Genomic DNA, 26,810 nt, shown 5'->3' on the forward strand with positions numbered 1-26,810 from the left:
TTTTTGAGTCGACAGCCTTCTTGGGAAGTGTTTTGTTCGGTCCCGGGGTATCGGAAGGCTTTTGTATGGTCTTTGGAGCCGAGCCAGAAGGAGGGGCTTCTGAAGCGGTGTTTCGGTCACGGCTAAGGCTTTTAGGCGATGCTTTGACCGGAGCCTTGCCTGGAGGTGGAGGCAGGGTAGGGGCCTTGGTACTCATTGTTTGCCCCGGTGGGATCTCTTCATCGGAGTCCGACTGGTCTTCTACTGTGACTAGTTCTAGTTCGGAGTACGCTGCCTCCGGGAGTTCATGTTAGTCGTCGAAAATGTTATCCGGTTCTGGTGCCTGTCGCTGCATCTCTTGTCGAGCAGCCCTTCGGTTCCGGATAGTCTTCTTCGGCCGGAACTGAGCACAAGCTGAACAGTTTTCTTCGTTGTGCTCCGGCGATAGGCACCTGTTGCATACTGTATGCTTATCGCTATGTGGAAACTTGGATCGACATTGTGGGCATCTTTTAAATGGGGTCCTTTCCATCGGCAGGATGCCCACATGGCGTCGAAAAGGCCCAACGGCCCGCGCCGACTACCAGAGATAGATGGAAAGGGTTGTCGAGTCGAGGGATACCAAGCGGAAACAACACCGTCGCAAGTATAAGGTTTTTGGCCTTAGAAATTTGGAAAACTTTGGTCCCGAATTTGGATTGTCGAAGTGCATCCGAACCCAATGGCGGAGAAAAACAATCTGAAGATGGAGAAGATGCCCATGCACACTGTACTCCAGGGGAGGAGTCACCTATCTCGTGATACTTCGAAGACTCTTCCAAGACAACAAGGTGCAAACATCCGGACCCAACACTAGGCACCGATCTATGTTAAGATATGAATTCAGCAGCCCACATGCCTCGAACATGCCAGTTCCTCATTGTCTGTGGGTAATAGTTTCCACCACCTTCCTCTGTTAGACAATGTGTCTGTGGGTAATAGTTTCCATGACCTTCTTTTGTTAGACATTGTCGACTTCTGACCACAGCAATAGAAAATGGAAATTGGGCAGATTCTGAGGTATGGAGGGTGGGGGAACTTTTGACTCAGAAACGATACACATTTTGCACAATATTCACAACCCAGCAGTCTTGTGTAATTCTCTGCCACATGCTTCCCACTACCGAAATGGGTTATGAAAGAGGGAAGGGAGGACTCATGGTTTGGAACCTGTTGCCCGTTTACCCCCTTGAGCAGGCTGTTGGGATTATTCTCTTGCCTGCCTTTGTTGTTGTTGGAAAGGTCGCTGGTGTTGTTGCTGTCGTCGACCTTGCTGCCATGGAGGGGTTTGAACCCTCTGAGGGTAAAAATGGAGTTGGTAGGGTATGAAGAATTTTTACTATTCTTTTGGTCTTATAGACCCACGGCTTTAAATGTTTTTATCTCAATATTCATGCACGCAATCTCATCATAAGCGTGGCTTTGGAAGAGAGCGGAACCTGGGAATGGCAGGTTTTAGATCCTTTGTTGAGACTCCAGTTTGAGAGATGTTAAATGGAGCCAAGCAGGTCTCCTTAAAGCCACTCCTTGGCAGTATCTGTGTGTTGCTAAAACGAAATAGTCTACTGCTTCACTGATCATTTGAGCCCTCATTAACTATATCCAAGAAGTCTTCCCGTTTGTCCCTGGGAACATGCTCTGCGAAATGCTGGATGGAGTCCCAGAGATCTTGGTCATATCTGACCAGGGGAGAAGTTGCACTGGCTGTTTTCATTGTTGTTGCAGCAGTGCTGCAGACTTTTCAGCCTGCAGAATCATGTTTTTTGCTCTCCTTATCAGGAAGAACTGATGATGGAGAAGTGGTGTGATGCTTTTTGGCCGGTAAGATTCACAGAGTCTGGATTTGGATCAGAGCGGAAGAATCGCAGCTCTTGTTCTGGGGGCCGGTACTTCTTTTTTCCCTCGACGGAGTTGGCTTCACTGGTGCTGGTGTCAAAAACAGTTCCATGGTTGGTTCTAGGAGGCCAGGGAGAGGCAGCAGTAGAGGTCTTGAGGTTGTCTGCTGGTGAAATGTCTCAAATATTACAGATGATTAGTCTGTGCAGTTAATCAATCCTGTCTCAATACCAAAATCCAACAAATTCTACAAAGAAACTGGAAGATTCTCAACATCGATGAAGAAAATATGGCACTCATGAAACAGATTGTCGCATACAGAAAGAACCCCAACTTGAGAGACAAGTTAGTACATAGCAAATCTAAACCGAAAAAGATGTGGGAGCAGAAAACAATTGATGGACTCCCCCCCCCCCCCCCCCCCCGATTATAGGAAATCCTAGGTGTGGGAATTGCCATGCCTGTCCAACAGCAATCACCACTCAAACGTGGTCCTATGGTACCAAGTCAGGAAAACTAAAAAGCCACACTAACTGCAGGAGTAGTAACATAATGTATCTGATTTTCTGCTCTGTGGACTAGATACATACGAGAGACAGGGAGAGATTTCTGTATAAGTTTGTTAGAACACAAGTCAGCCATTAGGACTAGTAAGACGCAAGTCCAGATGGTAAGACACTACATTGACAATAACCATAATGAGTGAGCTCAAATGGCTCATTCTGGAGAAAATTATCATCAAACAAGGACATGACACTGAGAAAGTGAGGAAGGAAAGGGACACCTTTTGGATTTTTCACTGTGATACAGTGTGGAGAGGTCTGAATGAAATCATATGGATAGTTACATGAATGTTCTTCTAAGAATGAATGCCCTTCTAAAAATGGGTCCTTGGAGCCTGTGAGACAGCACATTATAGAAGAACTGTTTTATCATAGTGTAATATTTTATTATCTCCACTCAGAACAGCAATACACTGATAGCACCCCTATGTAACTCCTAGTTTGTGTAACTACTAGACCATTTATGGACAATAAATATCTAACTTGCTTGTAATTCGACCCAGTTTTGAATAAGATCATATAGGAGCAAGGAATATGAGCTGGGTACTAAGATATCTTGAAGCCCTAAGCCTATAAACCTATGCCTATGGCGGGCACTACTTGCCAGCAGACGGTGCAAGCTCAAACATTTGCGTCCGATATTGGACCAATTTTATTTTATAGATTGCCTTTAGGCGGAACACTATATTCACAATGGTCTTGGCAATATAGAACAAAATTACAATAGTTGATAATATAGGACCATGACTGGGTAGGAGATGGCGACATCATTTCGAGCATTATTGGTTTTATTTGTATCAATTATCTCTGGCCGATTTATTTTTATGATTAGAGGTCTTTTGTCTCTTGCTCATTATGCGGAATAATGCATTAGTAAATAGACGCGCTTTATGTATGCATGGTACTCCAATCCAATATGGCGACCATGCAAACACTGGATAGAGAAGACTTTACTAAGATCGCGAGTCTTCAAAGAAGAGCGTCCCATCACGAGACTTCCGCGATAAGATTGTGGCAGTCAAAAGATTAAAAATCGCGCCTTGGTTCCTTCCTTGCACTACTGCCGGCCCGCACAGATGCCCGGTATACTTGCCCCAGGATATCATTATAGAGGTAAGGAGCTCAAAGACTTAGGTTTAGTTTGAAATATTCGCTCCCCATTTTATAATTAATGGAGTGTAACGGGAGCTTCTACTTTGACGTAAACGTCTGTTTTGATCAAAGCAGTTTAGTTACTTAGGTGCATTCTGTTGGGCGCTAAATAGAGACATCTTGCACACCCATGTAGCTCTAGTTTTGGACAATGGGGGTGTAACGGGAGCTTCAATTTTGTTGTACCCGTCCGCCTCAATCAAAGTAGTGTAGTAACTTAGGTGCACTCTGTTGGGCGCCGAGTAGAGACATTGTGCACGCCCATAGTGATTTAAATCCGTAGCCAGCAAGAGTTTAATTTCAAAAGCAATGTAGATACTTATAAAAAATAAATATTCGACATAGCTGCTCCCCTGGACCTATTGACTTCGTAACAGCTGTCGGATTCAATTCAATTCAATAAGCTTTATTCAATTATTGTAAAACAGTCATAAAAGCACATGAAAAAATAGTTTTAAAAAGAGAAACATATGCATTTAATTTCAATTAACTAACAGTAATCAATCAGGACTATAAAATCAATTTAAAACAGCATACTTTTCCTAGCAGCAATTGACCGTAGGATATAAGTCGCAGTAAAAAAACAGATATCTGGCTCTCGCAGCGTAAAAAGACTCATAGCAGCATTCATAGTTAAAGTGCAATGTTTTTTTAAACAAGGGTTTAAGGAAGGCAATACGGAGGTGCAAATACAAATCACAAATGAGGAGGAAGTGCAGAGTGCTCTGTTTTGTAACTATCACATGGGCATGGGGCAAGGGGGTGCTTTTTTACACATGGAAATGCCGGATTCGTTGTGGGACCTGACCCGCCCTTTAACGAACAGTAATGAATGAATAGTGACGAGGTTCACCCTTTTTAGATCTAGTATTCAGTTATCCTAACAAAATGTGCAATCGAAACCACTGCTCCTATTAAATAGGACGGGGAGGTCTCTCCATTTCATCTCTTTTCTCGTTTCCAGTTGGGAAGCAACAATTTTAAATAACACACTACAATTGATAATTGAAATGCCAGATTCGAAAATGCTGTAAATCATGGGCGAGATAGGAGACGTGTCAAAAAATAAGGATTGAACTACAGTCCAACTACCTGCGATAAACAGAGTAAGCCAGTTTTGTTTTACTTATGTGTAAATAGACGATAATTTTGACATAGCTCTCACACTCAGCTATCCCTTAATATTCTTTACATATAGGATTGATTGCCAGCTTTCCGGGGTTTGTTGGAACTCATGCTAAAAGACGGTTTCTTCAAGAAACAGGCTTTATTGTCGCAGGTACATTAGAGTCGCAATTGCCTGATCTCAAGTGTTTCTTTATCTTTCCATTTCCGGGTTGTGGAACTTTTGTCTCTCGTTCATTTGCTTCAAACCACTGTACTATATTGTCGCAAGAATTTGCATGCAAGGGTGCCGGTTCTTCTTCCTAATAAGTTCTATCCTTTACCACTCTCACGGGCACTGCTTAATGTTGACTACACATCCACATTTTCTGTTTCTAATCACAAATTGCGGTAGGAAAGAGCTATCTTGGCCCCACGAGTTGATCACTATAAATAATTCAATGAAAGATTAATGCTTGCCGATACCCGCCAATCATATAAATCTCATGTTTTTATTATCCCGCAGACAGCCTTTATGAGTTTGAGATACTTTCATTACATCTTGGTCCTGAGGAAGGTGGGGTAGCCACTGAAACGCACTGAGAAGTGAGAAATGAGAGACAACTCCATCAGAATCTGTGTCTGTAGGCATCTACAAATACTGATTTCTCAAATACAATGTGGCATCCCTCAGAGGGTTGAATCTCTAGTGATATGCATTGATAGTATGACTGTAGACAGAATGAGTGTGAGGTGAGAATGAATGAACTGTAGGTTGCTGTGGGTTTAAGAATATTGATACCTAAAGTAATAAGGCTTGAGAGAGCCACAAACTTTGGTGCAACTGTTTGAAGAGATTATCACAGTATTGTATATATGTATGTATTTTTATATTTTCCCTATTTAAAATGTATACAAAAAGACAAAAATAATGTAATGTAAATTGGAAAAAAGATTTTTTCGGTACAAAGAAAACATGTTAATAATGCAATAAAATATAGAACAACACATTGCTTGTCTTGACCTTGGTGGTGTTGCATAATATTGGTGGGCTTATTGGCATAGTAGAACCTGTTCAGGTCACACAGAAAGTAATAAAGGGTAGGAAAGAGGTATTGTGTGCTTGGAGTCCCAGAGAGCTATGTCATATCTGACCAGGGGAGAAGTTGCGCTGGCTGCTTTCATTGTTGTTGCAGCAGTGCTGCAGACTTTGCAGCCTGCAGAATCGTGTTTTTTGCTCTCCTTATTGGGAAGAACTGATGATGGAAAAGTGATGTGATGCTTTTTGGTCAGTAAGATAATCACAGAGTCTGGATTTGGATCACAGCAGAATAGCAGCTCTTGTTCTGGTGGCCGGTACTTCTTTTGTACCTCGATGGAGCTGGCTTCACTGAGGCTGGTGTCAAAAACAGGTCCATGGCTGGTTCTAGGAGGCATGGGACAGGCGGCAGTAGAGGTCTTGAGGCTGTCCGCTGGTGAAATGTCTCAAATATTATAGATGTGGAAAGGTGATGGAACCGACTTCTGAATATTAAGCTTGGCAGCTCCATGTACCAGGAACTCCTGGAATCTATTTATCATCCACCGGAAAGATACAAGGAGGTGGAGAGTCAGATACGGTCGAAGAATAACTTGTTGTCAAGGTGGAGGTAGTATCTCTAGATTTATGACAAGATCTTGTTTAAGATCTAGATCTCAAATGGTGAGAGCGAGGTCAATGATGTTGAGAGCGGTGGTGTGTTCAGAAGAGTGATCTAGGACATGGTACCGGAGGTTCGGAGGTTGTGGAACTGGTGGCTCCGGAAGAGGAGGTGGTGGTGGCTGAGGTGGAAACAATGAAGATGCTAGTACAATGGGATAAGAATTAATTCTCGATAATATGGAGACTCTGGAGTTGAGTAAATGAGTCTAATCTTCTTCCCTGTCTCCTGATGTCTCCTAGTAGTCAACATCCTATGTCGACGCCTCGACGTCTATGTACTCCTTGATGTCTACCTCAATCGGTCCATCAATGGCAATCCACTCCTTGCGGACATTAAAACACTCAACGATGATCACGGTCTGTGCTTTGACTGTGTATGGGTCTTTGATGACCACTGTTTTGTCGACATCAGACATCGATCTAGCCCTTGACGGTGAACAGGTAGGAGCCATACGTTGCCTCAATATCGAATATCTCGACGTAGACTGGGACCAATGCAGTTTGAGCTATAATCCTCTTTTTGGACCAGTTATATCCTTCGGAGGTAGATGGTAGAGCTGGTGGAAGACTGACCTTTCCCTCGCTCTAAGGTCCCACTTTCAGCTTGTGCTTGCCTAGTCTATCCTCAGTCCCTTTGAGGCTAATCAACTCTTTCTCCTAATGTACATCATGAAAAGGTCCTGCAGTGATGAGTCAGGAACATGACATGGTGGAAAGCAGATAATGCAGACCTCGTGAGGGTCTGACTTGGCCTTATTCCTTCCACAGGCAGGGCACTTGTCAAATAAAGAAGGCATTTTATTTGGTAAAATACCTTAGTTTTTGGTCAGAAAAAGGCAGGGGGAGATGAGAAAGTTGAATAAAGGCGTTTTCATGAGAAAGAGCCTAAAAGGGCTGAGTTCAATGCTTCAGGATCTGGTCAGCAGGAGCCGGAGAAAATAACGGAAGCAAATGCCTTCTGCTGAGCATGATGGGACACTGGTGTCTCTGGGCTCTTAAAGGCATGGTTGCTATTTTTTAACTCATAATGACAGCCTATAGGACTCCACTGTCCCGTTTCCCTTCATCTTTAAAAAGGGTTTGTGAAAGATATTTATGCTGTTTTACAAAAACATCATGAAGTTCTATACATATATAATGCAGCCTATAGGACTCCACTGTCCCTTTTCCCTTCATCTTTAAAAAGGGTTTGTGAAAGATATTTATGCTGTTTTATAAAAACATCATGAAGTTCTATACATATATAAATCTGGCCCTCTTTTTAAGTACAAGATGAAGACTTGGGCCATTAAAGCCTGCTCCTATAGGCTGCATAATATTTTTCCCTCTTAAGTGACTCTGCAGCCCTTCCCGAAGAAAGGCAAACATGCACATTTTAGAAGCTATATTGTGGAAAAGTGCTCAGTAATCCCCGCACATGGGCGGGACTATTCAGTGATTAGGACTACCAATGTAGATCCCTAACGAGAGAATCTGCTCTTTGCAAGAACTCTCTCTCTCAGACAGCACTTGCTGGTGAAGATGGTAAGTAGGATGGAACCCTATATTACCGTTGTAATGTTCAGCTTTCAACAACTTTTTTTTTTAACCTATTTTAGACTGGTCATGGTCCGTCAGCTGCTGCACCCACGCGGCTGCTGGTTTAAGGAATCGAGTCCCCCTTTGTGTGAGTGTGACAACACTTACGCCTGCGACATGTTGCATAACATTTTTATATATCCAATATTTAATACGCTTAGACACTAATTTATTACACCGCTCTTGCGGCCATTGAGTTTCAGACAAGCAAGACTTGCTCAGTCATAATTGCAGTTTTTATGGACTCCAACTAGCTTTTTATGTATCTGTTATTTCATCAGGAGTTTTAAAAATGTATGTGGCATTTTGACAGCATTCCAACTCCTGGTGGCTTAAATGTGATTAGCAACATTGTGGCCTTCAACGTCTTTCGATAACAGTTCTTCTTACTTGGATGGTGTCGCTCTCAATAGCTACCTAGCAAGATATCTTTAAATAGTGGTTAGGTAGATTTGGGAGAAGGAGCACCTTCTCTCCTACTTCGGATTTGCCTGAAGCAGCCACATGGAGCCTTTTGCAGGCCGTGCAGTCTGATTTTTGGCCTGTCCTTCACAGCTCTCTTGGACATCAGCAGGCTTCCCTTAAGGCTTATTATGCTCGCCACAGGGTTCTGACTGGCCAGTGTTCTTGCCACAGCTAAGGCACTTTCACAAAAAGGCATTCTGATTAGAAAAATAAAACATTCTGACATTAAAAAAAAAAGCTGAATCACACTCCTAGTCTTCAGGGATGGCGAGCAAAGGTTTGAAAAGGTTGCACATAAGAGAAAGAACAGAGGCCAAGCTCAGTGCTCCAATGGGACTTAATGGGACAAAGCAGGAAAAGAAAGGAGAGTCCATTAATGGCACAGTGCCAGTTTTAACTCTCATAGTGATGCCAGCCTGTCTGCTAACACAGGCATTCAATTTATTTATGTATTTCTCTAAGGTGTGCAAGTGGTCATTGCTCTTCCGTGCCTCCTGGTCACCTCCGAGTTGCATAGACTCTGTGCCCGCAGATTCTTCTTGTCAAGAATTCACCATTGGATTCCACTGGACTCTCACACCTTCCTCGCCAGTGACCTCTTTCCTCAAGTCCTACATTGTGGTCTACGGCGGTTTCTACACCACTTCACACCTATGCACCCTGCTTCACTGGGGTGAGGTAACTCTCCAACCTTCTGTCTGCCACAGGGTTTCTTCAGAGTCCATGGGAAAGGATCATTCTTTACAACTGCAACCACGACTTTCCTATAGACTTGCATTGAGTGCACAGCTATGTTTCCACTCTGCACACAGCCTCTGTGGGGTTCCTGGTTACTTACCTAGGGTGGTTCCTTGTGTCCCCAGTTCTTATGGGTCTTCGGGTCCAAGTCCCGACTTCGGTGGTAGTTCGCACTCCAATTCTTTAGTACAAGGTTTGGTCCCCCCCCTGAAGACTACTGTGTATTTGTGCTTACTTACCTGTAGCAATTAAAGTATTGTGTATATTTGTGTTCATATCTCAGGGTAGGTGATATACCAATGTATTAGTGAGTGTGTATAATAATGAAAATGCTACCTACCCAGTATGCATCTGTTCTTGGCATATAGAGCTGTAGTGTCATATGCTGGATATAAACAAACGAGTAAACTCTATTACAGATAACCCCTTTGCACGTTTGATGCAAGATTCTACCAGCGAAAAAGAAAAAAATAAACAACAAGGAATTCCACAGCAGGAATAAAGGTAAAAATGAGGCTGATATCAGTAGCAGTAAGAACTAAATCGGTGTCAGCATAATAGGCAAAGTAAAAAATTTCTCATTGCTTTTCAGGATAACCCTACTTTATAACATGCATGTGCAGGATAATCAGAAGTCCTCCCTGAGTATGCAATAAAAGGTAACAACCGACAATATCGTATGGGGCCCTGTAGATTAAAAATGATGACTAGATGCCAATAAAACTAAAATAAGTCTTGCAGCGGATAATTTTATTTGGTAATCCCGGGATATCCGTCCAATAATTCATACCCATGGAAGCTTTTTCTTTCCCAATAAGTGGGAGGGGGATATTTAACGACAAAGCACACATGGTAATATTGGACAATTGCAGGTACCGTGATGATTGAAAATTTGTGACCTATGCTTAACCTTATTAGGTCGTAGTTGGTAGCTAAGAATATTGACTGTTGATACAGTATAAGAGAATTGGAATCGATGTGTCCAAATAAGATGTTTATTGCCCTAGATGCATAGAAATCAGTTGCACTATGTGTTGATGTGTCCAATGAACAGTACAACCAATAATATGCAAAACAGATACCAACAGTAATATGTTTAGTCATAGGACCTTTTAAAGATTGTACTAGATGCATAGAACTCAGTTGTACTAGATATGCCTAAATGTACAGCAATATCAGTAACATGCAAAACAGATACTGACAGTAATATGTTTATTCGTAGGACCTTCCAAATTTTAAGGCAACCATCCAGTGCCTCAGATAAAGAGAGACCAAACATAACAGTCTTGAAAAAGATGGCAACAAAATGAAATAAGCCATCGAAACGCGTCGACGCAAAACAAACTGCACAACCGAGTGACCGTGTCAATTTTGTATAGTGCAAAAAGTATATGTGCCCAAAATTGCCAGTCCGAGATTAATATACCCGGTGTGCTATAGCTTCAATGACAAAACTGTATTGTCTTACTGTGTCTCTCTGTTGTGTTGTAGTATAATTTTTATTTCATCGTGCATTGTCAGTTGGATATTGTGTTTAATACTTTTCGTGATATTGTGTTGGGTTTGATTTTACACTGTCAGAGGAAAAGGTTTTCTTTCTCTCCCCTTTTTTTTTTTTTACTCGCAATATGGTGTTACCATATTTCTTAACATATGATTCTCTGTGTTTTTATCAATAAGAATAAATTTGTACAAGTTTTTTACACACGTATTGGTTTGGTTTATCTTGTTTAAATGTCAAAAGTGTTCAAAATTATTATGTGGGCTTAATGAATGTATTGTGCCAAGGGAAACTCTCTAGTTTACTTTGAATAAGTACCCTATTCCCCTGGTTTAAGGGGTCTCTCTCATTCAAATCAAGTGTCATATGCTGTGCATAGATCGCCATCTAGTGTTGGGTCCGGATGTTTGCACTTTATTTTTCTTTGAAGAAGTATTTTCCAGTCACGAGGTAGGTGACTCCTCCTTTCGGTGATAGTGCGCATGGGCATCAACTCCATTGTCAGATTTTTTTCCCGCAGAGGGTGATAATGGAGTTAGTAAGAGTAGTAAAAGGAGATGTCTATGAATGCATGTATATAAGTAAGATGTTACTGCAACAGCTATAGGTACCTGGGGAGGCGGGTGGGCGCATATGACTCTACAGCTTTATATGCCAAGAAAAGATGCATAATGAGTAAGTAGTATTGTCCGTTCGAGGCATATGAGCTGTAGATCATATGCTGTGCATAGACTATATAGCAGTTATCTCCCAAAGTGGTAGTTAACCTGTATCTGTTGCAGTGGTCTGAAATAGTGTACGTAAAACTGCCTAGCCTACTCTAGCTAGTTGTCTTGCTAACACATTTACGCAATAGTGTTTTGTGAATGTGTGAGGTGCAGACCATGTTGCAGCTTTGCATATGTCATCTATGGGTATATTTCCTAAGAATGCCACAGAAGCCCCCAGTTTGCGTGCAAAGTGTGCTTTACGTTTGTTTTGCTCTTGCATAGCATATTTGAATGCACTTGACTTTCCTCCTTGCAATACCTGATTTTGATATGGGATTGCCTTTGTGTGGTGGAGCAAAAGGGACAAAGTTGATTTGTGTTACGGAAAGGTTTTGTCCTTTTTATGTAATAAAGCAATGCTCGCTTTACATCTAATGTGTGTAGGGCACGTTCTGCCACTGAATCTGGTTGAGGGAAGAACATAGGTAACTCAACAGATTGATTGATATGAAAAGCAGAAATGACTTTAGGAAGGAATTTAGGATTAGTCCGAAGAACCACTTTATTTTAGGGTTCTTCTACAGTTAATACCTGAAGCTCATCCACTCTTCTGAGTGATGATATAGCAACGAGGAAAGCAACTTTCCATGTGGGAAATTGCAGTTGACATTTGTGCAATGGCTCAAAGGGTGGACCCCTTTGTCTGGTGAGAACAATGTTGAGATTCTACATTGGAGCAGGTGGACGTCTCGGGGGAATGACTCTTGAGTTCCTCCATAAAGGCTTCGATAACAGGTACTCTAAAAAGAGACAGATGTTATCTACTCTGGAGGTATGCAGCCATTGCAGCCTGATGTAAGCGTATGGACGTGTACATTAAATTGGAAAGTTGTAGATGTAACAACTAACATATGTTCTGTACAGAAGCCTCAAGCGGGTTGATGTGGTTATTACTGTACATCACAAACCGCTTCCACTTTGCTGCATAGAAGGCTCTTATTGTTAGACGTCTAGCCTCTTTGATAATGTTCATGCAATCTGGTGGTAGATTAAGATAGCCAAACTCTAAGACTTCAGGAGCCAGATCGGCAAATTGAGTTGACTGGGGTCTGTAGGTCTTATGTCTCCATGGCTCTGTGTGAGACGTAGTTTTTGGTGAGGTACTACTGAGAGTTCCAATATGGTTGTGAACCAAGGTCGACGTGCCCATGTGGGAGAAGCTAGGATTAGTGTCAGGGACGCTTGTTTGAGTTTCCAAGCCACTAATGGAATGAGTGGGAGAGGTAGAAAAGCGTAAGCAAATATCCCTGACCAATTCATCCTTTGTGCTTCGGCTTTGACAATGGGTGTGGATACCTGGACGAGACATTTGGGCGTTTTGCGTTTGGATGTGTGGTGAACAGGTCTATGTGTGGGAATCCCCACATTTGGAAGAATGGGAGGAGAACTTGAGGATGTATTTCCCATTTGTGGATTTGCTGTGTCTGACGACTAAGCAAATCTGCAGTTAGATTGTCTACTCCTGGAAGGTCTTCTGCTAGGAGATATATTTTGTGATGTATGGCTCATTTCCAGATAGTCTGGGCTAGCTGTGACAGCTGGAGAGTGTGTCTCTCCCTGTTTTTGTATGTAGTACATGGCTGTCATGTCTGTACGAATTAGGACAGTCTTGCGTACTAGCTAAACTTGAAATGCTTTCAGGGCCAAAAAATTAGCTAACAGCTCTAGATGATTTATATGAAGCGGTTTCTGCGGCAAGCTTCAACTGCCCGGAATTGTGTGGGTTTGGAGATGCGCTCCCAAACCTGTCAGTGATGCGTCTGCTGTCAGTACTATCTGTGGAACCAGGTCGCTGAAGCGCCGCCTTTTAAAAGGTTTGGTGTGTTCCACCACTGCCGAGAACGCTGGATGAGACCGCCTACCAAAACTAGATCTGATAACTGACCAGGAGTTTGGTTCCACTTAAGTGCTAAGCATTCCTGCAGGGGACTCCTCGGAGGTCTTGCGTAGGGGAATATAAAAATGCAAGACACTACCATTCCCAGTAATGGCATTACCACTCCAGCTGGTAAAGAGTGTTCAGGCTGAAACTGAGACACCAGGGTTTGTATATTCCTGACTCTGGCTGGAGTTGGGTATACCAGAGCTTTTTGTGCGTCTAAAGTAGCTCCTAGATATGCTTGAGACGTGGATAGTTGGAGATGGGATTTAGGCAGATTTACTGTGAACCCTAGCTCGTGGAGCAATTGTACAGTTTTTTGTGTGTGTCAGAGAGCTGTTGTGCGAGCTGGCCTTTATGAGGCAGTCGTCTAAGTATGGGAAGACATGAATATGTGGTCTTCTTAGATGGGCTGCGACTACTGCCAAGCATTTTGTGATAATCCTGGGTGCGGTTGTTACTCCAAATGGGAGGACTTTGAATTGATAGTGCTGACCTGCTACCACAAACCTGAGGTATTGGCAGTGCGCAGGGTGTATTGTAATATGAAAGTAAGCATCCTTTAAATCCAGAGTGGAGCGAAAGTTGCCTTGCTGAAGAAGTTGAACCACTTTGAGTGTTTACATATGAAAATGGTCCGACTGAATGTATAATTTGGTTCTCTGAGGTCTAATATAGGCCTGAGAGAGCAGTCCTTTTGGGGAATTAGAAAGTAGAGGGAGTACACTCCTGCTCCCTGGTATCCCTATTGCACCTTTTTGCAACAGAAGAATATCTCACCCTTCTAAAGAAAGAGGTTCTCTCTTTGACATGAGGTGTGACCTTGGAGGTGGAGTGCTTGTAAGCTCCAGGCAATATTAGATAATTCGTAGAACCCATTTGTCTGATGTAATCGTATTCCAAATGGGTAGAAATTGTTAGACGTCCCTCGACAGGAGAGGAATGGTCGGGGTATGGAAAGGAAGTCACTGTTTGGTGTATGCAGGAGAAGTGCGTGTTGACTTACCTCTGCCTCTTCCCTTGCCGTCGTTTCCTCTATATCCACCTCTAAAATAACCTCTTGAAGTGGGCGACTGATTGTTGCCCTTATAAGTGGAGGAGGGATTGTCTGCAGACACATTTTTGGAGCTGCCCCTGTAAAAAACGTGACAAAAGAATCCTCCGTTGGCAGGCGATTGTAAGGCCCCCATGGACTTAGCAACTGGAGTATCTTTTTTCATCTTCTCTAGTGTTGTATCAGTAGCTGGACCAAAGGGGTGTTCTTTGTCAAAGGGTTGATTAAGAATAGAGGCTTGTACCTCAGGCTTGAATCCTGAAATTCTTAACAAAGCAGGTCTACGGAGCAGTACACTAGTGTTTACTGCCCGAGCTGATGGGTCTGCCCGATCTAGAGCACACCTGATAGAGGTATTTGTTATTAATTTACCCTCTTGAATAAGGGCACTAGCTCTAGTCGGAAAGAAATTCAATGAGCTTTTCAAGCTCATCATAATGAGGTCTATCATACCTTGCCAATAGTGCTTGAGCATTGGCAATGCGCCTATGATTAGATGCTTGTGACCTTGTGCCCGAAGCGTCAATTAATTTGGACTCTTTATCAGGAGGAGGGGCTTCACCTGTTTGAGGCTTAGGTCTTTTACGAGCGTTGGCAGCTACCAAAGAGTTCAAGGGTAACTGGCCTTTGATATATACAGGATCATTATGTGCAGATTTGTACTTTTTCTCTACAGGGTCTTTAAAGAGGTCATCAGTATTATAAGGCATACTCTTTAACATTGGTAATGGCTGTGTAGCCCTTTGAGATGAACTTAGTGTGTCAAACGGAAAATCCTCCTCTAAAGTCCCTTTATGAAGCTCTACTCCATGATATTGTGCAGCTTTGTTAACGATCTCAATATATAAAATGCTATTATCAGGAGGAGACGGTCTGGACAGATATAGGTCGGGTTCATTATCTGGTGGAGGGTCAGCATTATAATTATCCCATGGGTCAGTATCCTGTGGTGTGTAGTCATCTATATCCCCATCCCCTGTATCCTGTGGGTCAGGTGATGGTGGTGGAGGAGAATGTGTAGGTGTAATGAGTAAATTTGGATGATTGGGTGAAGAAGGTAGAATGTATGGTGGAGAAAGGTTAGTACCCACATTGTTCCTTCTTAGAGGAATGTGGTAGTCTTCTTGTAAGCCCATTTTCCTCTTCCCAGGAAGTTTGCCATAAATATCTCCAGTTTCTGGATGAATCAATCTCCTTCTGTTTCGGATGCGAAGGTGGAATATCGGTCCGAGGCTCTTTAGTTGAAGTACTTTCTTTAGACGTCGGTTTTGGTGTCTATAGTTTTGGCTCTGAAGTTTTTGGATCCGAAGATTTAACCTTATGCACCAGTGGCACCGAATCCAGAGGGTGTTTGGATTTCGACGCCAAAGGTTTCAGGTTGGCACTGGCATAGGGCCGAGTAGAGCCCGAGACGGAGGGCTGTTTATGTTTCGGCACCGAACTCGGAGGGGCGCTCTAAACCTTTTCTCTGTGCCCACCTTGGCCCGAAGGCAGAGGAGGGACCGGAGCCTTTTATGGGGGAGATGGTAGGGAAGGGTAGTCTCTTTACTCACGACCCATTGTTCTATTGTGAAGTCTTCGGCATCAGAGTCGGCTTCATACAGGGAGAAGTGTTGCTCCTCCATTTCAGCTTCCTGCGCTTGTGATTGTTCTTGTTTAGACTAGTCTCCGAGGAGATCGGGTGCAGAGCCACTTTGCTTGTACATTTTGTGACGTTGAGCCTGACTGTCATGGAGTGTCTTCTTCGATCAAAACGACCGATGCGCGTCGGAGTCCTTCTCGTCGTGTTCCGGGAATAGGCAAAGGTTGCACACTTCGTGCAGGTCGGTGCGCAGAAAGTTAGCCCGACACCCAGGACAGAACTTGAATGGAGTCTGTTCCATCGACTGCTACTTACCCCGGCGCGGGTAGGCCCAACAGCCATCCACAAATCTTCAGATCAAAGGTTTTGGAGTGGAAACGATACGGGGAGAATGGTAAATGCAATCGATAAACAATACCTTAGAGGGTAATGGATTGGGCGCCGAAGGGGGCACGAACAACGGTGCAGAAGGAGTAGTTTCTTACCTGTAACTCCAGTTCTGTAGTAGGGGCATCTCTGTTATAGTCATAATCCTGTCAATTGCCCATGTGCGTGGACCCCGGAGCAATCTAAATGGTCTCTTAAGAGGTCTTCTTCAGCAGTCCTGCATAGACACTTTAGAGAAAATCACAGACAAATAATACAGCCTAAAACTACAAAGCTATATTGGCCAGAACTTCATCTCAAAGTGAAAAAGATAACCAAATAATATTAAATGTTACACTTTGTAAAGTTTCACACCTAGAGAAACTCCCCTTCACAAAAATCCTTTGTCATGATAGAGAGGAAGGGTTGGGCAGACAAGATCCATAGGCTGTCATTATATGTCTGGAAAAGGGATATCGGGCCTTTAAGGAACTCTCCAGAGACCCTCGGTATCCCAGAATGCACAACCAAAGGCCTTTTACTTTCAGTTCTTTTTGAAGGTGTATAAAGCTAGGCCTGTAGCATTCAGTACATTATCATTTCATCCACCGGGGAGGAGGGAGGGCGCTTATGACTAGAACAGAGATACCCCTACTACAGAACTGGAGTTACAGGTAATAAACTACTCCTTCTGTAGCAGGAGATCTCTGTGTATAGTCATAATCTTGTGAATAGAATGGCAAGCCCATCCCAACAAACCAAACCAGCGGTGGAGGAAACAGACAAAAACCACTACTGTGCAAACAGATTTCTCAACGAAGCCTGCCCAACCTTAGCGTCTGCTCTGGCATCAGAGTCCAGGCAGTAGTGTTTGGCAAAGGTATAGACCGACTTCCAAGTGGCAGCCCTGCAGATATCTGCAAGGGGAACATTACGTAGCAAAGTCGTTGTAGCTGCTTTGCCCCTGGTGGATTGAGCCTTAGGCTTACCCCCTAAGGTCTTGTTAGCCTTTTGGTAACATAACTGTATACAGGACACTTTCCATCTAGAGATGGACTGTTTAGATGTGGCAAGACCAGTCCTGACCAAACCATAATTGACAAACAATTGGTCTGGCCTACGAATGTCCTTGGTCTTATCTAAGTAGAACTTCAGCACCGTTCTTACATCCAGGGAATGAAGAGATCTCTCCGCCGGAGAGGAAGGATGTTGAAAAAACATAGGTAAAGTTATTGTCTGATTGCCATGAAAATAAGAAATCACTTTAGGCAGGAACTTAGGGTGAGTCCTCATGACAACCTTAGAAGCATGAAACACTGTATAAGGCTCTTGGCAACACAAGGCCTGGATCTCACTCACCCTGCGGGCCGATGTTATAGCCACAAGGAAGGCCGTCTTCCAGGAAAGATGCTGCAGAGAAGCCTTATGAATAGGTTCAAAAGGTTCTTTCATCAACCGAGACAGCACCGCATTCAATTCCCATGAAGGCGCCGGACGTCTAACAGGGGGAAATACTTTCTTCAATCCCTCCAAAAAAATCTTTAATTGCAGGAATCTGGAAAAAGGATGTTTGTGAAGGGCATTTCCTATACGCATTTAATGCTGCAAGGTGAACCTTAATAGAATGGAAATTAAGGCCAGATTGAGCCAAATGCAAGAGATATGGAAGGATGATATATTCCTTGAAGGAGGTAGGATCAGCGTTCTTGGACATGCACGAGATGCAGAATCTTTTCCACTTGTAGGCATAGGAAGTCCTGGTGGAAGGTCTTAGCCTCCTTGAGTATCATGCAGTTGTCAGGCAAGTTCAAGTGTCCATACTGTACTATCTCAGGAGCCATGCCGCCAAACTCAACGATGAGAGGTTGGGGTGCACCATCTGCCCCCCGAACTTCGTTAGGTCCGGCCGACATGGAAGCCACGGTTGGGGTTGGAGAGACCGGTGGACCAGGTCCGTGAACCACCACTGTCGAGGCCACTCCGGAGCAATGAGGATCATTCGCGCTCTGGATTGAGATAGCTTGATGAGCACTGCCGGAATCAGGGGAATGGGTGGAAAAGCGTACAGAAAGCTGTTGGACCAGCTGATCCATAGCGCATTCCCCAGAGTCCCTGGTTGGTAAAACCTGGAAACGAAGTCTTGGCATTTTCTGTTTTCGGCGGTGGCGAACAGATCTATGTCTGGAGTGCCCCATCTTCCGAAGATGTTTTCTAGTACCTTGTCGTTTAGGACCCACTCGTGGTTTTCCTGGATCAGCCTGCTGAGTGCGTCCGCCTGAGCATTCTGCACACCTGGTAGATGGGTAGCCGTTATCGTCAGTCCTCTGGCTAGCAGCCAGTGCCAGATCGCCTGCGCTTCTTGGGACAGTGTGTGCAATCTCGAGCCCCCCTGCTTGTTGAGGTAATACATTGTGGTCACATTGTCCGTCTGTACAAGCAAGGAGTTGGTCTGGAAGGAGGGATGAAAAGCTTTCAGCGCCAAATGAACAGCTCTGAGTTCCAGAAAGTTGATGCGGTACGTGGATTCAGTCTGGGACCACGTTCCTTGGATCTGTAGATTATCTGAATGCGCTCCCCAGCCGTGGAGAGGAGCATCCGTCACAATAGCCCGTATTCGACGAGGAGGCCTGCTGTCCGCCTCTGCTCCTCTGACGTTTCTGGAAGGGTTGTCGCTGGTATTGCTGTTGTTGCTGCTGCTGTTGGCCAGTTTGGTGACCTTGCCCCCGCTATTTCTGGGAAGAGTAACGCCTCTGGAAGGGATGGAGTGACTTTCGCTGGTCCTTTGGTTTCTCCAAACCTACTTCCACAAGGAGCGGTCATACCGACCCAAAAGTGCTGATGCACTAGCCGCTTTCATTGAAGTGGCAGCTGTACTGCAGACTTTTCTTCCTGTCGAATCCATGTGATGGCTCTCCTTGTCTGGTGGGACCGTAGATGAGGGGGCAGTGGAATGCTGCTTCTTGGCCACTGTCACAATGACAGAATCCGGCACTGGCTCTGCTCTCGAGAACGTGGGATCAGAATCTGGGGGCCTGTACTTCTTTTGAAGTCTAAATGGCGCCGACTTCACCGAGGCTGGCGTCAGAAACAGCTCCATGGCCGGTTCTTCATGTCCTGGCACCAAATATAGCAACGGGCGAGAGGTTCCTGCGCTGCAATGTTTCAAAAATCACAGAAGTGGAAGGGGTGGGCACAGTCAATGTGATCCCCCAACTTTGCTGCCCCCCTCAGCAGCACATCCTGCAACGTCACAATGTCATCCACTGGTGACACCCTCGTCAGAGAAGAGTCCGACAAAGTGGGAGAATATCTCCTGTCACTGGACGATCCGTGTACCTGGACCATGACCATTTCCTCTGCCGACGATGACGTGAACTCGTCGAAGATCTACGCTCACTGCGAGAGCGATGCCTCCCTCTGGATCTCGACCTTGGCTTTCTGGGCCTTGCAGGAACCACCGGCCAAGGAGGCTGAGGAAACGGAAGAGGTTGAGCCGGAACCATGGAGGCAGAAGAGGAGGAGGTGGTGGAGGTGGAGGAGAAGGAGGAGGTGGTGGAGGAGGAAGTTGCGGAAGAGGAGGAGGCATACACATCCTGGGCCTTGAGGGCGAGTAGGCCTGGGAATAATCAGAGTCCGGTGACCTAGGTACTCTCCTCTTCTTACGAGCAGGCCTCGGGGAGGACGCTCTGGAGGCGGACCTCTCTGAGCGCGATCGCCGGCGCCGCCGCGACCGGGGACTTGCCGATGATGACGAGGAGATGCTAACCACAGAGGCACTAGACACCGTTCTGGGCCTCGACTTCCTCTTCGCTGTAGACTTTTCCCTCCTCGACGTTGACGTCTCTCTTCTCGAAGTCGTTCTTCCTTACGTCGAGAAACTCCCGACGTCGATCTTTCTCTCCTCGACCTTTGTGTCGACCTTGAAGGCGAATGGCGGTGTCGCCTCGACGGTGATAGCCTGCCTCTTCGGGACTCATCACGACGTCTATGGTGTGTCGATGACGGTGAAGTCGTCGACTGAGGTCTCGACATCCTACCCTTCGATGCCGAACATAGACGTCGCTTCGATCCAGAGCCCTGGGTCGACAGGGAGCAGATGGTAGTCATACCTCTCGACGCCGAAGCCATCGACGTCGACCAGGACCGGTGCCTTTTCTGGGCCTTTTCTTGACTGGGGAGCCCCCCAGAAGCCGATGGACGGGCAGAGGATAATGACAGAGTCCCTCAATGCCCAGATGTCCCACCTGGTTCTTGATGTCTCCTCTACTCCAAGCCTTGGAGACGAATCTTCTCCCTGTCACGCAGGGTCCTCCCGGAGAAAGAGTGACAGATATCACAGGAGTCAGGAACATGGGTAGAAGGGAGACAGAGTATGCATACTCTGTGGGGTTCAGATTTTGCCTTCTACCTACCACACTCAGGGCACTTGTCGAATAAAGGTGGCATTTCGACAAAAAGGAGGTGGCAAAACTGGTCAAAAAATCTGTGGGGGCCAGATTTTGCCTTCTTCCTACCACACTCAGGGCACTTGTCGAATAAAGCTGGCATTTCGACAAAAAGGAGGTGGCAAAACTGGTCAAAAAAGACAGCAACTGAAGAGGAAGACCCCAAGACGTCGAGTGAAACACTCAAAACACTGGAATAGCTCCAAAATTTGAGGATATACCCAAAAAGGCAGAGCTCAATGCTCCAGGGTCCTGCTAGCAGGAGCCGGAAAAAAGAACTGAAAGTAAAAGGCCTTTGGCTGTGCACCCTGGGATACCGAGGGTCTCTGGAGAGTTCCTTAAATGCACAGTATCCCTTTTCCAGACACATGATGACAGCCTACGGGGCTTGTCTGTCCAAACCTTCCTCTCTATCATGACAAAGGATTTTTGTGAAGGGGAGTTTCTCTAGGTGTGAGACTTTACAAAGTGTATAAAATTGAGTATTATTTGGCTACATTTTTCACTTCGAGATGAAGTTCTGGCCAATGTAGCCTTGTAGTTTTAGGATGCATAATTTGTCTTTGATTTTCTCTTAAGTGTCTATGCAGGACTGCAGAAGAAAACAACTTAAGAGACTATTTCGATTGCTCCGGGGTCCACGCACATGGGCGGGACTATACACAAGATTATGACTATACACAGAGATCCCCAACTACAGAACCGGAAAGCAACAATTCAGATCCGAACCAGATGGCGGAAAAAAACAATCTGACAATGCAGTTGATGCTCATGCGCACTATCACCGAAAGGAGAAGCCACCTATCTTGTGACTGGAAAAGACTTCTTCGAAGAAAAACAAAGTGCAAACATCCGGACCCAACACTAGATGGCAATCTATGCACAGCAAATGATCTACAGCTCATATGCCTTGAACATAGATATTTTTATAACTACACCCTGTAGTTCTTTTTCGTTTAACCTACACTATATGATTAGATCTGGTGAAACAAGCTGCTGAACACTCCTTCTGGTCTAAGCCTGAAGGCTGCTCTTCACAGCTACCACTTAGAGAGATTCCTATGGTTGTCTAAAACCACTAAAATCACCATTAGGGTTGTCTGGATTAGTGCAAGGTGCTTCACTTAAATAAGTATGCACCATATACTAAGCAAGCCTCCTATATTGGTGTGTAGTGGTTGGGATTTAAGCCTGCATTGTTTTACAAGCTAATCTAGGAGTGGATTAAATGAACAACCATCACTAGCATTAGGCATATACAAAATATTTCTGTAAGTATTAAGTTCTACTTAACATTTAGATTGGTGTTAAGGGCCTAGCACAACCCTTTCTCTAATCTTTGGAAGTTTCTTTACACTAGGGTAGGTAGGTGCACCACACTACACCTAGTCACTATGTCTTTAATTGAGGAACCCAGTGGGCCACAACCCTCTAGATACAATGGTCTTAAGTTTCACAAACTGAGGAACCTGTATGCCCCTAGAAAGCTGAAGACAGGGAAAAGCCCTAACACTAGAGCTGCTGAACTCCAGAATCCGGATAGGTCAGAAGGGCAGGACAAAGTGGGTATGGAAGCTCTAGAAGATGGGTCAGAGATGGTTCACCGCAGTGACAAATTCTGAACCTGACAAGGAGGAGTCTGATCCCCCAAGGAACAGTACTGATGGTACAGAGGGTGTCCCCAGAGGTAAGAGCCCCTTTATTCCTCCTGGGAGGGTGCAAACAGTACAGGTGGGTCTGGATCCTTCTCTGTCCATTTTAATACCTCAGACACATCCATAGGGACATCCATTTCTAGCAAAAGAGAGGACTCCTCAGAGAGGGAGTAACACCTACTCAAACTTGAGAGTGCTAAGCTCACGCAAGAGCAGTTGGCCCTTGATAAGAAAACCATGGAAGTCCAGAGGGCTAGGAAAAATTTGGAACTAGAGTCCCACGGTGGCAGCACTAGTGTACCTAGAGTCACAGAAACTTCCTTTGATACTAGGAAACTGAGCAGAAAAGTCCCTCATTACCAGCAGGGGAGGATATCCATAAGTGAATCACTCCTTTAGAGAGGGTCTGTAAAGTTCAGAAGGTCCCCCAAGGGCGGTGGGCTGCTATCCTGTGGCCCTCCTTCGCTAACCAAGGTAGAGACAAACTTCTCTCTGTCAGAGTGGAAGATGCTGACAACTACTCAGTCTTGAAGAGTGCCCTTATAGATGGGTTTGGTTTCACCGCTGAGCAATACAGGGTTAAGTTTAGGGACACACAGAAGGCATACACCCAAGACGGGGTTGATTTTATAGACAATGCTGTTAAGGTTCTCGAAGGATGGAAGCAAGGTGCATGACTGAGAGATTATACAATATGTTGATGAAGGAGCACATCCTTAGTAATGGTCAAAATCAGCAGCTACACCAATACCTGGTGGACTCTGATCTGACCTCTCCCCACAAATTAGGAAAGAAGGCAGATAAATGGGTCCTTACCAGGGTTAAGCAAAAAGCTCATGGTGGTGGTGACCAGAAGAAGCAAGATTCCTCTAAAGCCCAGGAGAAGGGTGGGAAGAAGGGTAAAGACAAAAGGGAGTCTTTACAAGGTCCCCAAAAACCTGCCTATGGGGGTGGGTCCCAATCCGCCTCTTCCCCTGGCAAGAAACCTTGGTGTTACATGCGTAAGGAGAAAGAACAATTAGCATCTCTTGTTATATGGCCTAAGGCTAACCCCAAAGAAGATACTACCACAGTCCCTACGGCCACTAGCCCCCCTTGCACCAGTTCAAGTGGTAGTACAGCCCTCAAGGTATTAGTAGGGTTAACCTTGGGTTTTGAAGTGGGTTCTGGCCCAGTCAGGACACCCGCTAAGGCTGTCCTTGTCTGTAACAGTGGCATGAACCTTTCCACTTTACTTGTAAGTCCCAGTAACTTGGTCAAGTACAGACAACAGCCTTTGATCAATGGTCAAGAAGCTATGGCTTACAGGGACACAGGGGTCAGTGTCACAATGGTGACAGAGAAACTTGCGCCGCCTAAGCAAATCATACTTGGTAAAAGTTACCAAGTGACCAACGCAAGCAATGTCAGTACAGATCAGTCCTTGGCAGTTATGAAACTCAGCTGGGGAGGGGCAACTGGCTTTAAAAAAAGTTGTGGTTTCCCCAGAACTAAGTGTGGACTGCCTATTGGGCAATGATTTTGAAAAGTCAGCCTGGTCTGAAGGAGTTCAGGACACATGCAAAGATAATGGGAATCTCTGCCAGTGCATTTGCGGTCACCAGGGCTCAGATCAAACAGCTAGGTACTGATGGAGCGATGGAGCACTGGATCCTGGAGAAAATGGCTAGCTGGCTCCTAAGGGAAGGAGCGGGAAGGGTAAGGTATAATCCTCCTACCAAACTACCAGTGAGGATCACTCTCCTGAGGGAGATGACCTCAGCCACTGTGAAGGTACTGTCCCAGAGGAACTTGGGCATGACCAGGCAGAGTTCTTGGGGCCAGGGGACCCTTCCAGGGCTGACTGAAGTTTGGAGTAGAAATCCTGCCCAATCCTGCCCAAGCTGATGCTGAGGAGGCAGGGAATGTTAGTGGGTCCCATAGGATCTATTGGGAAGATGGGCTCCTGTTCTCTGAGTGTAGAGACCTCAAGCCTGGTGCCATCAGGGGATTGGTAATACCTCAGTTCAGGGGTTTTCCTCTATCCCTAGCACATGCTATTCTCTTTGCAGCACATCTTGGGTAACAATCATGTACAAAAAAGATCGGTACGGAGGAATTAATATTTTAATATAGGGAACGTTCAAATACCCTATCTCCAGTCTTCAATCCTACAAAAATATATTGCCTAATTAATTAAAGACACATACACAATGGGACCGATCTTTGAAGAAAAACTAATGACAATTGTAGGAAGGTGGATACCTGACTATGGTTACCCCAGATTTTTTGCCTAGTGTTTAGCTGGTTTTCGACTTAGCTGGCCTGGGATCCTGCTAATCAAGGCCCAGGCTATCTGCTCTCACTGTAAAATGCACTCCATGTACTTTAGGTACATACCTAATTGGATATTGGGTCACCTTATGAGCCCCCGTATAGTGTACTATAGGTACCCAGGGCATAGGTGCATCCAAGGCCACCAGGGGCTGCAGCATGAATCATGCCACCCCTGACTGGCCATCCAAACTGACACAACTGGCTGATCACTCAGCTGGGGCAAGGTTGTGTAATCACCCCTTGCTTAGATATAGTATTCCTATATCTAGACACATATACACCTACAAGTCACTCCTATAGCAGGCCTTAACAATCCTGGAGGCAGAGTGCTTGGTTTTATGTGAGATGGTGCTCTAGCATGAACTGAGCCTGTCTGCAGCTTTCGGAACCATGTCCTTATAGCTGTTCTAGGATATTGCCATACCATATACTCTTAAGTGCACTATGAATCTCACGGTTAAATGCTAAATCTGGTTTGGCTTTATCAAAAATGTCGTGTAAGGTGTCATACGCTTTGGAATACTACCCCCTCGCCAGTTCTGGCGACAGGGGTAGCATTCCACCCTTCTATAGGGAGAAGACATGTTATTCCTACTAATCCCGGTTAAAGTTAACCAGAGCCTCAGCATCACAAAATGGATGCTGCTGCCACAGACACAAGTATGACCTCCTGCTGCTGGGAGGCCTTCCAGCGAGGGAGGCTTGGACAATAGGTTTCCTGTCTTGGGAGGTGCTAGCACCACCCCAGACAGGCTATAGTGTATTGGGGCAGGGAGGGCTAAATGAAATGAGACACTGCCTGGGGCACACAAGGCGTCCCATGCATAGTCCAGTTCAAACCGGTGCTGGGGCACTCCAGCCCCAGCTCTGGCGCGAAACTGGACAAAGGGAAAGGGGTGTAACCACCCCCTTCCTGGGTCCCACCCATAGGAGGGACCTAGCAGGTAATCCAGCCCCTAAATTTGGTATATAGGTAGGAGCTGAGTCCCAAGACTTTAGATTTATCCTGACTGAAACTTGAAACGAAACTCTAGACCTTCGACATTCTACTCGACATAGAAGACTGAAGAATCTCCCTTGTGGTCAAGGAGTGACCACCCTGTGTAAGCAGGCAACATCAAGCGATCAACGGTTTGCTTTGTCGACGCTCCCGCCGGAGCCCGAGCACAGAGTCTGACAAGACCCAGACTTCCAAACTTCCTTCAGCCCGATCCACAACCACAGCAAAGCTGAGACCAGTGGAGGCGACGCGAGACGTGGGACCGGCCATCTTGGAAAGCCAGCGAATTGCTTTCAATCAATCAATCAATCAATCAAGACATTTATAGAGCGCACTACTCACCCGTGGGGTCTCAAGGCGCTAGGGGGGGGGGGGTGCCGTTACTGCTCGAACAGCCAGGTCTTGAGCTTCTTCCTGAAGGAGAGGTGGTCTTGGGTCAGGCGCAGGTCGGTCGGGAGGGAGTTCCAGGTCTTGGCGGCCAGGTAGGAGAAGGACCTTCCTCCTGTTGTCGCTCTTCGGATGCGGGGGACGGCGGCGAGGGCGTGGTTGGTCGATCTGAGGTGGCGTTTGGGAGCGTAGAAGTTGATTCGGTTGTTGAGGTAGCTCGGGCCTTGATCGTGTAGGGCTTTGTGTGCGTGGGTGAGGAGACGGAAGGTGATTCTTTTGTTGACGGGGAGCCAGTGCAGATTTCTCAGGTGTCCGGAGATGTGGCTGTTTCGTGGGATGTCGAGGATGAGTCTGGCTGAGGCGTTCTGGATCCGCTGGAGTCTCTTCTGGAGCTTGGCGGTGGTTCCGGCGTAGAGGGCGTTGCCGTAGTCCAGTCGGCTGGTGACGAGGGCCTGGGTGACAGTCTTCCTGGTCTCGGTGGGGATCCACCAGAAGATCTTCCGTAGCATGCGTAGGATGTAGAAGCATGACGAGGAGACGGCGTTGACTTGTCTGGTCATGGAGAGGGAGGAGTCCAGGATGAAGCCCAGGTTGCGTGCGTGGTCCGTCGGTTTGGGTGCGGTGCCCAGGGCGGGGGCCACCAGGAGTCGTCCCAGGCGGAGGGCGAGGAGCCCAGGATGAGGACCTCCGTCTTGTCTG

At 45.6% G+C, this 26,810-nt stretch overlaps 1 protein-coding gene and 1 non-coding gene across 3 annotated transcripts in view; one reads left to right on the forward strand and one right to left on the reverse strand.

Moving 5' to 3' along the window:
• The window catches only part of STAG3 (STAG3 cohesin complex component), a 1,426,160-nt gene that overhangs the window by 1,000,240 nt on the left and 399,110 nt on the right, over positions 1 to 26,810 (reverse strand). The gene's annotated exons all lie outside the window — the stretch shown is intronic.
• On the forward strand, positions 13,431 to 13,537 carry LOC144801111 (small nucleolar RNA U6-53/MBII-28). Its single transcript, XR_013604987.1, has one exon. It is a non-coding gene; the product is annotated as a small nucleolar RNA U6-53/MBII-28 (small nucleolar RNA).

This window comes from Lissotriton helveticus, chromosome 12 (assembly GCF_964261635.1).
Source record: "Lissotriton helveticus chromosome 12, aLisHel1.1, whole genome shotgun sequence".
Lineage (NCBI taxonomy): Eukaryota > Metazoa > Chordata > Amphibia > Caudata > Salamandridae > Lissotriton > Lissotriton helveticus.